The sequence below is a fragment of the Salvelinus sp. IW2-2015 genome, linkage group LG8 (genome assembly GCF_002910315.2).
Source record: "Salvelinus sp. IW2-2015 linkage group LG8, ASM291031v2, whole genome shotgun sequence".
Taxonomy (NCBI): Eukaryota; Metazoa; Chordata; class Actinopteri; order Salmoniformes; family Salmonidae; genus Salvelinus; species Salvelinus sp. IW2-2015.
This window is the reverse complement of record NC_036848.1, coordinates 9,696,432-9,709,974: the sequence shown is the minus strand read 5'-3', so window position 1 is coordinate 9,709,974 and position 13,543 is coordinate 9,696,432. Positions and strand designations below refer to the sequence as shown.

General features: G+C 42.4%; 1 pseudogene; it reads left to right on the top strand.

Annotated features, from left to right (window-relative positions):
- Nucleotides 1-12,071: 12,071 nt before the first annotated feature.
- Nucleotides 12,072-13,543, top strand: part of LOC111967114 (glutamine--fructose-6-phosphate aminotransferase [isomerizing] 2-like) — a 62,588-nt pseudogene continuing 61,116 nt past the window's right edge.

Below are 13,543 nucleotides of genomic sequence, written 5' to 3'. Positions count from 1 at the left end.
CAGGAAGAGTAGCTGCCTGCCTTGGCAGGGAACTAAGGGGATCCATAATAAACCCAGGAAGAGTAGCTGCTGCCTTTGTGCAGCGAAACTAATGGCGATCCATAATAAACCCCAGGAAGAGTAGCTCTGCTGCCTGGCAGAAACGAAATGGGGACCCTCCATAATAAATACAACTGACTCAAGACAACTTCAGCTTTTAATTCTCCGTATTAAAAATTTGTAAAAATTCTAAAAAAACATTAATTCCAGTCCACGGTCGGGAGAAGAGGCAGGGATCTGAAAGAATCGGTTTCAGAAGCAGCTCGGCTCCTCCAGAGGGATGGGATCTCGGCCGGACGGAGACGTGACATAGAGATCCTGAACGAGTCTCGGTCTTCTCTACTCACTCTCTCTCTCTCTCTCGATCTCGCTCTCAGTGCAGTACGTCATCTCTCTCGGAAGGTCTCGGCGAGAGAGCTCGGCATGGGGGGATGGGCAGGGTATACGTGGAGAGCAGAGTCAGTTGGAGGAGAGAGAGACGTCTTCAAGACGAGGAGAGGAGCAGAGAGAGAGAGAGATGCGCGTGAGTACGTCAGAGGAGTCAGAGAGGATGATATCGCCCTTCGCCTCATATTATAAATACTCTCCTCTGAGATGGCTGCCTACTTGTTCTGTCTTCACATAGTTTACATCTATCTCAACCGTCTCCTCTCTCCGCTTTGTTCCCTGTTGTCCGTCTCTCTGCCACATGACCACGTCTGTACACACACAGTCAGAGGAGTCCGCTATTGTGTTTTTTCTTTGGGGTTCCCCTCACCCCCGCGAAGCACCGCACCACATGCAAGTCCTTATTCTGCGGCTGTAGAAATCTAAAACTGTTTGTTATGATCACAGAATAAGCCATCAAACTCAAAGATTTCAACAAGGAATGCAGTGACCTTGTGTCCAGCATGCTCCAATGGAGCAATACTTATCAAATATGTGGCAGTTAGGTGTCTTGTCGCTAAGCTTGCGGTGGTGTCAGTATCTACTTGTGTGTGTCCTATTACGATAGTTAAAGAAAGGTTGTGATCGTAACCAGTTGTGGCACAGGCTGATTCACAGCGCTGTAGTCGTACTTCGGCAGTCTGCATGTATTTCTGAGGCGGGCATTTGGCGGATCGAGCTGCGTCGAGTCTGGGCATGTCACTGTCGATGCGTAGTGCTTTTCGGCTTTTAGATTTGTACAGCCTGGTACAGTCAGTCTAGGTAACCTGCTAGTCTTTTATAGTCACTGAAGTGTCACATGTTCCCATGCATTTACTGATCACATGCTTTTTATTTGTTTTTCTCTTCTAGAGCAGAGTCAGGGGTTCCAGTTTTCGAGGTGTCAATATTCCTGATCGTATCAACTGTCGATTGGCAAGCTCTGCGGACGTATGTGAATCAGGCAATAAGTCCGAGAAATATGAGAATGGCAGCTGAGAGAGTTAGCGAAAAACACAATTAGATACCGTGATGACGCCGCCGGGTGTAATTGATGTTTCTGGCAGGATGCCTGTTCATTGTTGATGGGCAGAAGTGGCGCTGCGTCCGTAGGGGCTTCTGGCTTGCAAAAAGTAATGCACTTCATATAGGGAATAAGGTGCGATTTGGACGCAGACTACCGCAATTAAATAAGAGAGGACGATAGATAGCGTGCCTGAATATCAACCAAATATCTCAGTAATACCAAGGTTCCAGATGTAGCTAATGCTTTCACTAGTCGCTTAATAATAGATTTTCCCTTAACTCTGTGTTGTGTCATAATCTTTCCATGTACGGCCATCAATTTAGTCATACTATTGTCGATTGATAGTGTATCTTTCCCGTCGGAATATAGTTTTGGGATGTCTCTGTGTGAATTATGCGTATCAACCGTGGACAAAGTATTTGTAATATGAGAACAGTTAATTTAATTTCCTTATGATCGTGGAGATGCATTGCTGTCTATGGGCTCATGATGTCTTTTAGTGTCTGTTTATGTGGCAGGGCCTGAGAATGCGTGTGATAAACTGTTCTTTGGGGGATTCAAGTTGCATTTGCATGGCAAAGAGGACATTGTCGCTAATATCGATGCTGATGCACTCATATCATAACATTCTGAAGTATATCAAATAATGCCACTCGATGAGCAAAGCGAGGGTGCTAGTTTTCAGAGAACCTTTATGCAAAGTACTATGAATATTTGAACTTGATGGAGACTCTACAAGTCTTGGGCGCGCATACTTGGTCTACAGAGGCAGTAGTGTCCTGCCCAGACATAATTTGCCACTATGGAAAGAGGACTTAAATGAGAGAGCAGTGTCATACAAATGATCCGAGACGAAGCAAGAAGACCAGTACTCAAGGATGCTGAGAATGTAAAGCGAGTAGAATGAAGTATGGTGGATTCGTGGCCTGGACGGACTCTGCAGATGAGACGATACTACGGGATAGTATAGCTTAAACGAAGCTATAGTAACGTCCCAATACCACGGATCGCATCTGCTTTAGATCTTCTCGTCTTGCTGCCCAAACTACTCACTTGCTGTGTTCTGCCCACTTGACATGGCTCGATATTTGTGATTACCCATTTAGTAATGACAGCTGTGAAGTCTATGACGTTGCGTCTTAGTCTCAATATATATTTGGTATCGGCGCATATATGTGGCTATAAATAGGCTTTACCGGTAAACATCAGTGATAATGTCAAAGAAGTAAGCCTTACCATACACCTTAGTTCGGCAAGCATCGAAAAAAATTTACCATCATATGTATGTCGATGTTTCAGTTTTGAGTCTTCTACTTTTACACTTGACTCGCAACGAAATTCGCTGTAGTATAGCCTGTTTGAATCTATGTAGTTTAGCGAATATTTTGTCCCAATTGGTAAATTGGATGATGATCATGCTAGGAAAGCATGGTAGTTATGCTGCGATTTCGTGCTTATGACAATTCTACCTCTGTGCATGATACAAGTCATTTTTCCACAACGAATTTTGTTTACAGGAATGTTGCTAATGACGCCCTAGTCTTGACATTATGGGGGTATTTGTGACAGCCATTACAATAGTTAGATAGGATGCTTGTATATTCCAGCATACGTTGTCTCAAATATTATTTTGAAGGGCAAAACCAACACTTTACCCATTAGGCTTTCTAACCATTCACCTGCAATGGCGAGTTAAAGTGTGCCAATGCACCAGTCTGACAGGGGCACACCTTCCCTTAGTCTGTTTCCTGTGGATAAAGGCCAGAATCCATTTCTTCCTCGGCCTGACTGACATGAGCTATTCTATGTTACAATCCTGATCAATCTCTCACCAGTTACTGACAGGCTCTGTGTGTCAACAGTAATATTTAAGTTTGCTCATCCAGGCAGAAACACCCCTGTAAGACAGGCTATTGCAATGTTCCAACAAGGGGTACTAGGACTTGGGTTGTAAACTCAGCATAAAAAGAAACGTCCCTTTTCAGACCCTGTCTTTCAAAGATAATGCGTAAAAATCCAAATAACTTCACAGATCTTCATTGTAAAGGGTTTAAACCACTGTTTCCCATGCTTGTTCAATGAACCATAACAATAATAATGAACATGCACCTGTGGAATGGTCGTTAAGACACTAACAGCTTACAGACGGTCGGCAATTAAGGTACAGTTATGAAAACTTAGGACACTAAGAGGCCTTTCTACTGACTCTGAAAAACACCAAAAGAAAGATGCCCAGGGTCCCTGTCTATCTGCGTGAATGTCCTTAGGCATGCTGCAAGGAGGCATGAGGACTGCAGATGTGGTCAGGGCAATAAATTGCAATGTCCGTACTGTGAGACGCCTAAGACAGCGCTACAGGGAGACAGGACGGACAGTATCGTCCTCGCAGTGACGGACAGCTGATCGTCCTCGCAGTGGCAGACGACGTGTAACCATTCTTGATACACACAGGAAATGTTGAGCGTGAAAAAGCCAGCAGTATTACAATTCTTGACACAACCGGTGCGCTTGCACCTACTACCATTCCCTGTTCAAATGCATTTAAATCTTTTGTCTTGCCCATCACCCTCTGAAATGGCACACTCATAATCCATGTCTCAAGGCTTGAAAATCCTTCTTTAAACTGTCTCCTCCCCTTCATCTAAACCGATTGAAATGGATTTACAGGTGACATCAATAAGGGATCATAGCTTTCACTTGGAGTCACCTGGTCAGTCTATGTCATGGAAAGAGCTGGTGTTCCTAATGTTTTGTCCACTCAGTGTATTTAGTAACTTATTGAGACTTCACCTGCCACAAAGAAACCAGTGAGACAGAACAGGGAATACAAAATGAATTAGTACATACCTTTTTGACTTATTGTCATAGCATATCAACTGCTTATGATAAATCAATTGCTAATAATTACTGATAACATTGGTAATATGTATGTATATTGTGTATTTGTGTGGGAATAAGACCATGAAAAGTAAAGAACATCAGAGTACGTTCTTGAGAAGGGTGTGGTTCACAATTTGGCTTCTCCCTTTGTGGTTTACAGCATGTATAGTACAGTCATGGCTGGAATCATTGATTCTTGAAGAAGAGTATAAATTCTTCATGAGCTCAGTTCAACTGTCATACCCTATCAAAACCCCAAATATAAGCTTGTTTTACTGCAATGTTCGCAAACAATGTCAATGTAAGCAAAGACTGTAAAGCCTCGAAACACCACCTAATGTATCTATAGCTCTGTCTATGAATTTGAGTGTTACATTTCTTCAGCCCTATCCCTCAACTTTTTACCAAAATGCCTTGCTAGTTTTTTAAGGTTAGGAGTAGGTTTCAAATCAGATTGAATGACTGTGTGGCAGTGCCAGCTAGTGACTATTCTGCGGAGCTGCCTTCAGGGAAGATTCATGACAATAAATGTCAACCTGCACAACTTTCATCTATGACCCTTACTGGTTTGGAAGTGGCCAATGCCCTTGTCTTGGAGGTAGCTTCCTAACCCCCTCCCACTTATAGTTTGGCCAAAAGCCATGTATTTAGAGAGTTGGGCCAATGCAGTTTCTGCATTATGATGCATTTACATGACAGTACAATGTTCTATGGCAGCCATGTTAGCTCCCCATTAACATTACATTGGGAATATTTAAACAATGCTATGTAACAGAATTTCTAGAATTAGAACAATTTTCAAATTCTCACAGTAGTCTTAACTCTCCAAATATATGGCTCTGGTTTGGCCTAATTAAAGGCTTTCAGTGCATCCAGATCTGATTTTCAGGTGGTTCAGAGAGTGAGAGGGCAGACATCAAATGGACCAGGCATGTACAGGCATGAGTTACAGTCTTAGGTCCAGAGATTTGCAGTGTTTAGTGAAAGGCCTAAATGGAGGACCAGGAGAGAGGGAGGAGGAACCGGGAAAGGGAGAGTGAAGTGATGACAGAAGGAYAGCAGCAGGCGAGATGGATTTAATGTTGGTGTTAAACAGCAGAGTAGACGACTGCACGCACACACACACAGGGGTGTCATGCACCCAGTCCTGTAGGAAGGGGCACAAAGCACGTGATGATGGAGGGGGATGGAGAATATAGCATTTTTCAAACACCAYAAACAGATCCATCCAGCTGAGAATTAGCTGGGGCCACAGCCCATAACCACCCCTGGATTCCCTTAGTTACTTCAGTAACATTAAACCCACACTATCAGCAGGCTAAGGCACAAAACAAAAGTCATAAGACTGTTACTAACATACAGTGCCTTCTGAAATAATTCAGACCCCTTGACTTTTTCTACATTTTGTTAGGTTACAGCCTTATTCTAAAATTGATTAAATAGTTTTTTCCAATTCATCAATCTACACACAATATCCCATAATGACAAAGCAAAATGAGAAATGTGACATTTTGCTAAATAATAAAAAACTTAAATACAACATTTGCATAGGTATTGAGACCCTTCAATCAGTACTTTGTTGAAGCACCTTTGGCAGCGATTACAGCCTTGAGTCTTGTCGGGTATGATGCATCAAGCTTGGCACACCTATATTTGGGGGGTTTCTCCCATTCTTCTCTGCAGATTCTCTCAAGCTCTGTCAGGTTGGATGGGGAGAGTTGCTGTCTCTCCAGAGATGTTTGATCGGGTTCTGGCTGGGCCACACAAGGACATTCAGAGACTTGTACCGAAGCCACTCATGCGTTGTCTTGGCTGTGTGCTTAGGGTTGTTGTCGTGTTGGAAGGTGAACCTTCGCTCCAGTCTGAGGTCCTGAGAGCTCTGGAGCAGGTTTTCATCAAGGATCTCTCTGTACTTTGCTCTGTTCATCTCTGCCTCGATCCTGACTAGTCTCCCAGTCCCTGCCCCTGAAAAACATTCCCATAGCATGATTCTGTCACCACCATGCTTCACCGTAAGGATGGTGCCAGGTTTCCTCCAGATGTGACGCTTGGCATTCAGGCCAAAGAGTTCAATCTTGGTTTCATCAGACCAGAGAATCTTGTTTCTCATGGTCTGAGAGTCTTTAGGTGCCTTTTGGCGAACTCCAAGCAGGCTGTCATGTGCCTTTTACTAAGGACTGGCATCCATCTGGCCACTCTACCATAAAGGCCTGATTGGTGGAGTGCTGCAGAGATGTTTGTCCTTCTGGAAGGTTCTCCCATCTACACAGAGGAACTCTAGAACTCTGTCAGAGTGACAATCGGGTTCTTGATCACCTCCCTGTCTAAGGCCCTTCTCCCCCGATTGCTCTGTTTGGCCGGGTGGCCAGCTCTAGGAAGAGCCTTGGTGGTTCCAAACTTCTTCCATTTAAGAATGATGGAATCCACTGTGTTCTTGGGGACCTTCATCCCTTCCCCAGATCTGTGCCTTGACACAATCCTCTCTCGACGCTCTACGGACAATTCCTTCGACCTCATGGCTTGGTTTTTGCTCTGACATGCACTATCAACTGTAGGACCTTATATAGACAGGTGTGTGCCTTTCCAAGTCATATCCAATCAATTGAATTTACCACCGGTGAACTCCAATCAAGTTGTAGAAACATCTCAAGGATGTTCAATGGAAACAGSATGCACCTGAGCTCAATTTCGAGTCTCATAGCAAAGGGTCTGAATACTCATGTAAATAAGGTATTTCTGTTTTTAATTTGTAATAKATTTGCAAACATTTCTAAAAACCTGTTTTTMCTTTGTCATTATGGGGTATTGTGTGTAGATTGCTGAGTATTCATATTTATGTAATCCATTTTAGAATAAGGCTGTAAGGTAAAAAGGAATAAGTAAAGGGGTTCGAATACTCTCCGAAGGCGCTGTATAACATAACACTCCATTTCACGTTGTGCCTAAGAGCAGCCCTTAGCCGTGGTATATTGGTCAGCTACCACACCCCATTGGCCTTCTTGCTTAAATAATGCCCTATTGGAGAGGGCTGGAGATGTTACCTGGATTCATTAGCAATAATGCTAGTTTATTTAGTAAATCTTTTGTTAACTCTTATTTTCTGAAAACTGAATTGCTGTATAAGTAAGCATTTCATGGTAAGGTCTACACCAGTAGTCCATATACAGTAGTCTACATAGAGTAGTCCAGATAGAGCAGTCTACATACAGTTGTCCACTTACAGTAGTCTACATCCAGTAGTTCACATACAGTAGTCTACATACACTAGTCCACATACACTAGTCCACATACAGAAGACCATTTATGGCACTTCAGTCTGCTCTGAGAATTGTTTTATTGAAAACTAACCAAAATACTAAAAATGACAGTACTGATGTTTCACAGGAACCAATCGAAGGTGACACTCATTCACAGGAACCAATCAAAGGTTTCACTCATTCACAAGAACCAATCAAAGGTGATACTAATTCACAGGAACAACTAGTGACACTCATTCACAAGAACCAACTAAAGGTGGAAACCATTCACAAGAACAAATTAAAGGTGGCACTCATTCACAAGAACCAATCAAAGGTGGCAACCATTCACAAGAACCAATTAAAGGTGAATCTCATTCACAAAAAACAATACAAAATGACACTAATTCACAGGAACCAATCAAAGGTTGCACTCATTCACAGGAACCAATCAAAGGTGCCACTCATCCACAGGAACCAGTCAAATGTGGCAATCATTCACAGGAACCAGTCAAAGGTGGCACTCATTCACAGGAACCATCCAAAGGTGACACTCATTTTCAGAAACAACTAGTTATAGTCATAGAGAAAGGCAATAATTTTTACACACTTTCAAAAACAGCTAGTGACGCTGGTTGACAAGAGGGCTGGTTTAACATGTGTTAGGGGGTGGTGTAGTGTGGAGAAGTGTGCGTGGTATGATCTGTGACTTCATAGCCACATCTGTGTGTGATTCAGGCAGCCTGGCTTGGAGCCTGGAGGTGACCCTGTTCCTCTGAGGGGAGGGTTATGCTACACTGAGAGGGGCACTGAGTTGGGGATAGAAGAGTTGTCCTTTTTAACTGTGGAATTAAAACTTTTTTGAAACAAATCCAGAGGAACTCCATCAGGAACTCCTGTTTAAATCCAGTGGTTGTATGTGTGTATGGATGTGCATTTACAGGGAATTCGGAAAGTATTCAGACCCCTTCACTTTTTCCACAATTTGTTACGTTACAGACTTATTCTAKAATTGATTAAAACATTTCCCCCCCCCCTCCTCAACAATCTACACACAATACCCCATAATGACAAAGCAAAAACAGTTTTTTAGAAATGTGTGTGGGGGGGGACAKATTTATTAAAAATAAAATACTGAAATATCACATTTACACATTTACTKCATCATTTTTAAATGGAAGTTTGAAACCAGCAAGACTCTTCCTAGAGCTGGCCACCCGGCCAAACGGAGCAATCGGGGAGAGGGTCTTGARCAGGGAGGTGACCAAGAGGCTGATGGTCTCTCTGATAGAGTTCTAGTGGAGATGGGAGAACTTTCCAGCACTCCACCAATCAGGCTTTTATGGTAGGGTGGCCAGACGGAAGCCAATCCTCAGTAAAAGGCACATGACAGCCTGCTTGGAGTTTGCCAAAAGGCTCCTAAAGGACTCTCAGTCCATGAGAAACATGGAAACAGAATTCACCGAACTTATTGTGGGAAGCTTGTGGAAGGCTACCTGAAACGTTTGACCCAAGATAAACAATTTAATGGCAACGCTACCAAATATGAATTGAGTGTATGTAAACTTCTGACGCACTGTGAATGTGATGACATAAATAAAAGCTGAAATAAATCATTCTCTCTACTATTCTGMCATTTCACATTCTTAAAATAAAGTGTTGATCCTAACTGACCTAAGACAGGGAATTTTTACTAAAATTAAATGTCAGGAATTGTGAAAAACTGAGTTTAAATGTTTTTGGCTAAGGTGTATGTATGTAAACTTCCGATTTCAACTGTAACTGCCTTAATGTTGCTGGACCAAAGGAAGAGTAGCTGTTGCCTTGGCAATAAATACAAATACAAATAACAACATAATTGGAACAGTAAACAAGTACAGTGCCTTGCAAAAGTATTTATCCCCCTTGGCGTTTTTCCAAATTTGTTGCATTCAACCTGTAATTTAAATGGATTTTTATTTGGATTTCATGTATTGGAAATACACAAAATAGTCCAAATTGGTGAAGTGAAATTAAAAAAAGAACTTGTTTCAAAACATTCTAAAAGATAAAAAACTGAAAAGTGGTGCATYCAAATGTATTCACCCCTTTGCTATGAAGCCCCTAAATAAGATCTGGTGCAACCAATTACCTGCAGAAGTCACATAATTAGTTAAARAAAGTCCACCTGTGTGCAATCTAAGTGTCACATGATCTCAGTATGRATACACCGGTTCTGAAAGGCCCCAYAGTCTGCAACACCACTAAGCAAGGGGCACCACCAAGCAAGTGGCACCAAGGAGAACAAAGAGCTCTCCAAACAGGTCAGGGACATTGTTGTGGGGAAGTACATATCAGGGTTGGGTTATAAAAAAAGATCAGAAACTTTGAACATCCCTCGGAGCACCATTAAATCCATTATACATTTTTTTWAAGAATATGGCACCACAAGAAACCTACCAAGAGAGGGCCGCTCACCAAAACTCACGGACCAGGCAAGGAGAGCATTAATCAGAGAGGCAACAAAGAGACCAAACATAACCCTGAAGGAGCTGCAAAAGCTCCACAGCAGAGATTGAAGTATCTGTCCATATGACCACTTTAAGGCGTACACTCTACAGARCTGGGCTTTACGGAAGAGTGGCCTATAAAAAGCCATTGCTTAAAGAAAAAAATAAGCAAACACATTTGGTGTTCGCCAAAAGGCATGTGGGAGACTCCCCAAACATATGGAAGAAGGTACTCTGGTCAGATGAGACTAAAATTTAGTTTTTTGGCCATCAAGAAAAATGTTTTGTCTGGTTCAAACCCAACACCTCWCATCACCCCAAGARCACCATCCCCACAGAGAAGCATGGTGGTGGCAGCATCATGCTGTGGGGATGTTTTCCATCGGCAGMGACTGGGAATCTGGTCAGAATTGAAGAAATTATGGATGGCGCTAWATACAGGGAAATCCTTGAGGGAAACCTGTTTCAGTCTTCCAGAGATTTGAGACTAGGACAGAGGTTCACCTTCCAGCAGGACCCMAAGCATACTGCTAAAGCAACACTCAAGTGGTTTAAGGGGAAACATTTAAATGTCTTGGAATGGCCTAGTCAAAGCCCAGACCTCAATCKAAWTGAGAATCTGTGGTATAACTTAAAGATTGCTGTACATTGCGGAACCTATCCAACTTGAAGGAGCTGGAGCAGTTTTGCCTTGAAGAATGGGCAAAAATCCRAGTGGCTAGATGTGCCAAGCTTATYGAGACATACCACAAGAGACTTTTAGCTGTACTTGCTGCAAAAGGTGMKTCTASAAAGTATTGACTTTGGAGGGGTGAATAGTTATGCACGCTCAAGTTTTCAGTTTTTTWGTCTAATTTCTTGTTTGTTTCACAATAAAAAATATTTTGCATCTTCAAAGTGGTAGACATGTTTGTAAATCAAATGATATGAATCCACAAAAAAAACTATTTTAATTCCAGATTGTAAGGCAACAAAATAGGAAAAATGCCAACGGGGTGAATACTTTRGCAAGCCACTGTAGTTTGCATCATACCTGTGGTATATAGTCTGATAGACCAAGGCTTTAAGCRAATAAGCATCCAGGACCCAAACTACCCGGTTACTAATGAATAATAACTCCTACTGTAACTCTGTGTTGTTGTTTGTGTCGTACTGCTTTGCTTTATCTTGGCCAGGTCGCAGTTGTAAATGAGAATTTGTTCTCAACTGGCCTACCTGGTTAAATAAAGGTGAAATAAAATAAAATAAATACTGCAGCTATCTGATAGTGAGTTAAGCAATTAAAGTAGGGTATCACAGGTATTAAACTGTCCCTCTGAAAGGAGGGTATCAGGGATTAAACTGTCCCTCTGAAAGGAGGGTAAAACCTGTCTCTTATACACATCTAGATGTGTATAAAAGTAGGGTATCACAGGTATTAAACTGTCCCTCTGAAAGGAGGGTATCAGGGATTAAACTGTCCCTCTGAAAGGAGGGTATAACGGGTAATAAACTGTCCGTCTTCCTCTTATTGCTGCCTGCCAAGGAGTAACTGTTGTCTGCTTTCTCTCTCACCTGGAATCTATCTCACCCTGATTAATAACTTGTAAATCCTTATGAACAAGGTTAACATGGTGTCTTCAATGTTAGAGGAACTGTAAAATAGAGTTCAAGTTAATGCCTCATCCATACACACAAATACAACCCACCCAAACCATCCCTAATGTACAAACCAAGTATGTTCTCGACAGAAGGCTTAAATATGATGATGAAGCGGAACGTCTCATTTATATGGCTGAGTGCCAGATGGATGCCCATCCTTTCATATCACCACAGRGATTAGGGAACCTTTGATCTCTGGGGTGGAGTTGATAGGATGAGGAGGAGGGATGGTGAACACATCGTAAGAACACACCAKTGCTCACAGGCACGCACACACACCTGCGCACACACCTTGCACACAAAACACACACACGACTACGCCTCTTCCTACTCAGGAGGTAAAAAATATTTGGCATGGCCCCTCACATCCTCAAAAAGTTCTACAGCTGCACCATTGAGAGCATCTTGACTGGCTGCATCACCGCTTGGTATGCCAATTGCACCGCGCCTCGATCACAAGGCGSTACAGAGGGTAGTGCGCATGGCCTAGTACATCACTGGGGCCGAGCTCCCTGCCATCCAGGACCTCTATYCCAGGCAGTGTCAGAGGAAGGCCCTAAAAATTGTCAAAGASCCCAGCCACCCAAGCCATAGACTGTTCACTCTGGTACCTCATGGCAAGCGATACCGGAGCGCCAAGTCTGGGACCAAAAGGCACCTGAACAGCTTCTACCCCAAACTGATATAAATTATGATAAGTGTACTATATTACGCATTGGCTAACAAAAAAAAATCTACTTTACATTAGTGTGTAGTTTACCAATAAAATGGTTTGACGGGTATGTGGATATACATATCCCAAAAGAAAGAAATGATCTTACTCAAATATATTTTTATAGAAACTTACCATGGAAAGGAAAATCCTTCTATTTGTGGAAAAATCACCCTGATTAACTCATTTGTCATATCACAGTTTATCTATTTGCTTATGGTTTTGCCTACACCTAGTGACCTGTTTTTCAATTGTATGAACAAAAATTTCCATTTTATTTGGAATGGCAAGCCAGAACAAATTAAAAGGGCCTATTATATAATGAATATGAATTCAGAGGCAGAAATGATTAAATATTAAGCATTAGACCTCTCACTAAAGGCATCAGTCATACAAAAGTTATACTTACCTGTAAATCCAAAATGGTTCTCTAGTAAATTAGTAGAATGTCTCACCCCATGTTCAAGAATGGCCTTTTTCCCTTTATTCAGATTACAACTGCTCACTTTCGGTTATTTAAAACGAAATCAGCGCCAAAAATATTGTTATTTTAAACAAGCCTTAGAAAGACACAAAACAACACCCACAAAACACAGGTGGGAAAAAGCTACCTAAGTATGGTCTCAATCAGAGACAACAATAGACAGCTGCCTCTGATTGAGAACCACACCCGGCCAAACACATAGAAATAGAAACATAGAACAAAAACATAGAATGCCCACCCCAACTCACAACCTGACCAACCAAAATAGAGACATAAAAGGATCTAAGGTCAGGGCGTGACAGTACCCCCCCAAAGGTGCGGACTCCGGCCGCAAAACCTAAACGGGAGGTCTGGGTGGGCATCTATCCGCGGTGGCGGCTCAAAAAACACAAATCGAACAAAAACAACAAAGAGAGAACGAAAGCGAAACAGTTCTGCTTGGTGCAGACACAAAACAGAAAACAACTACCCACAAAACACAGGTGGGAAAAGGATACCTAAGTATGGTTCTCAATCAGAGACAACGATGAGCAGCTGCCTCTGATTGAGAGCGTTGGGCCAGAATGTATGCCTCCACTGCTGTCCTCGCACGTCTCTGTATCGGCCATCATCTCTGCCTCAGCAAAATAC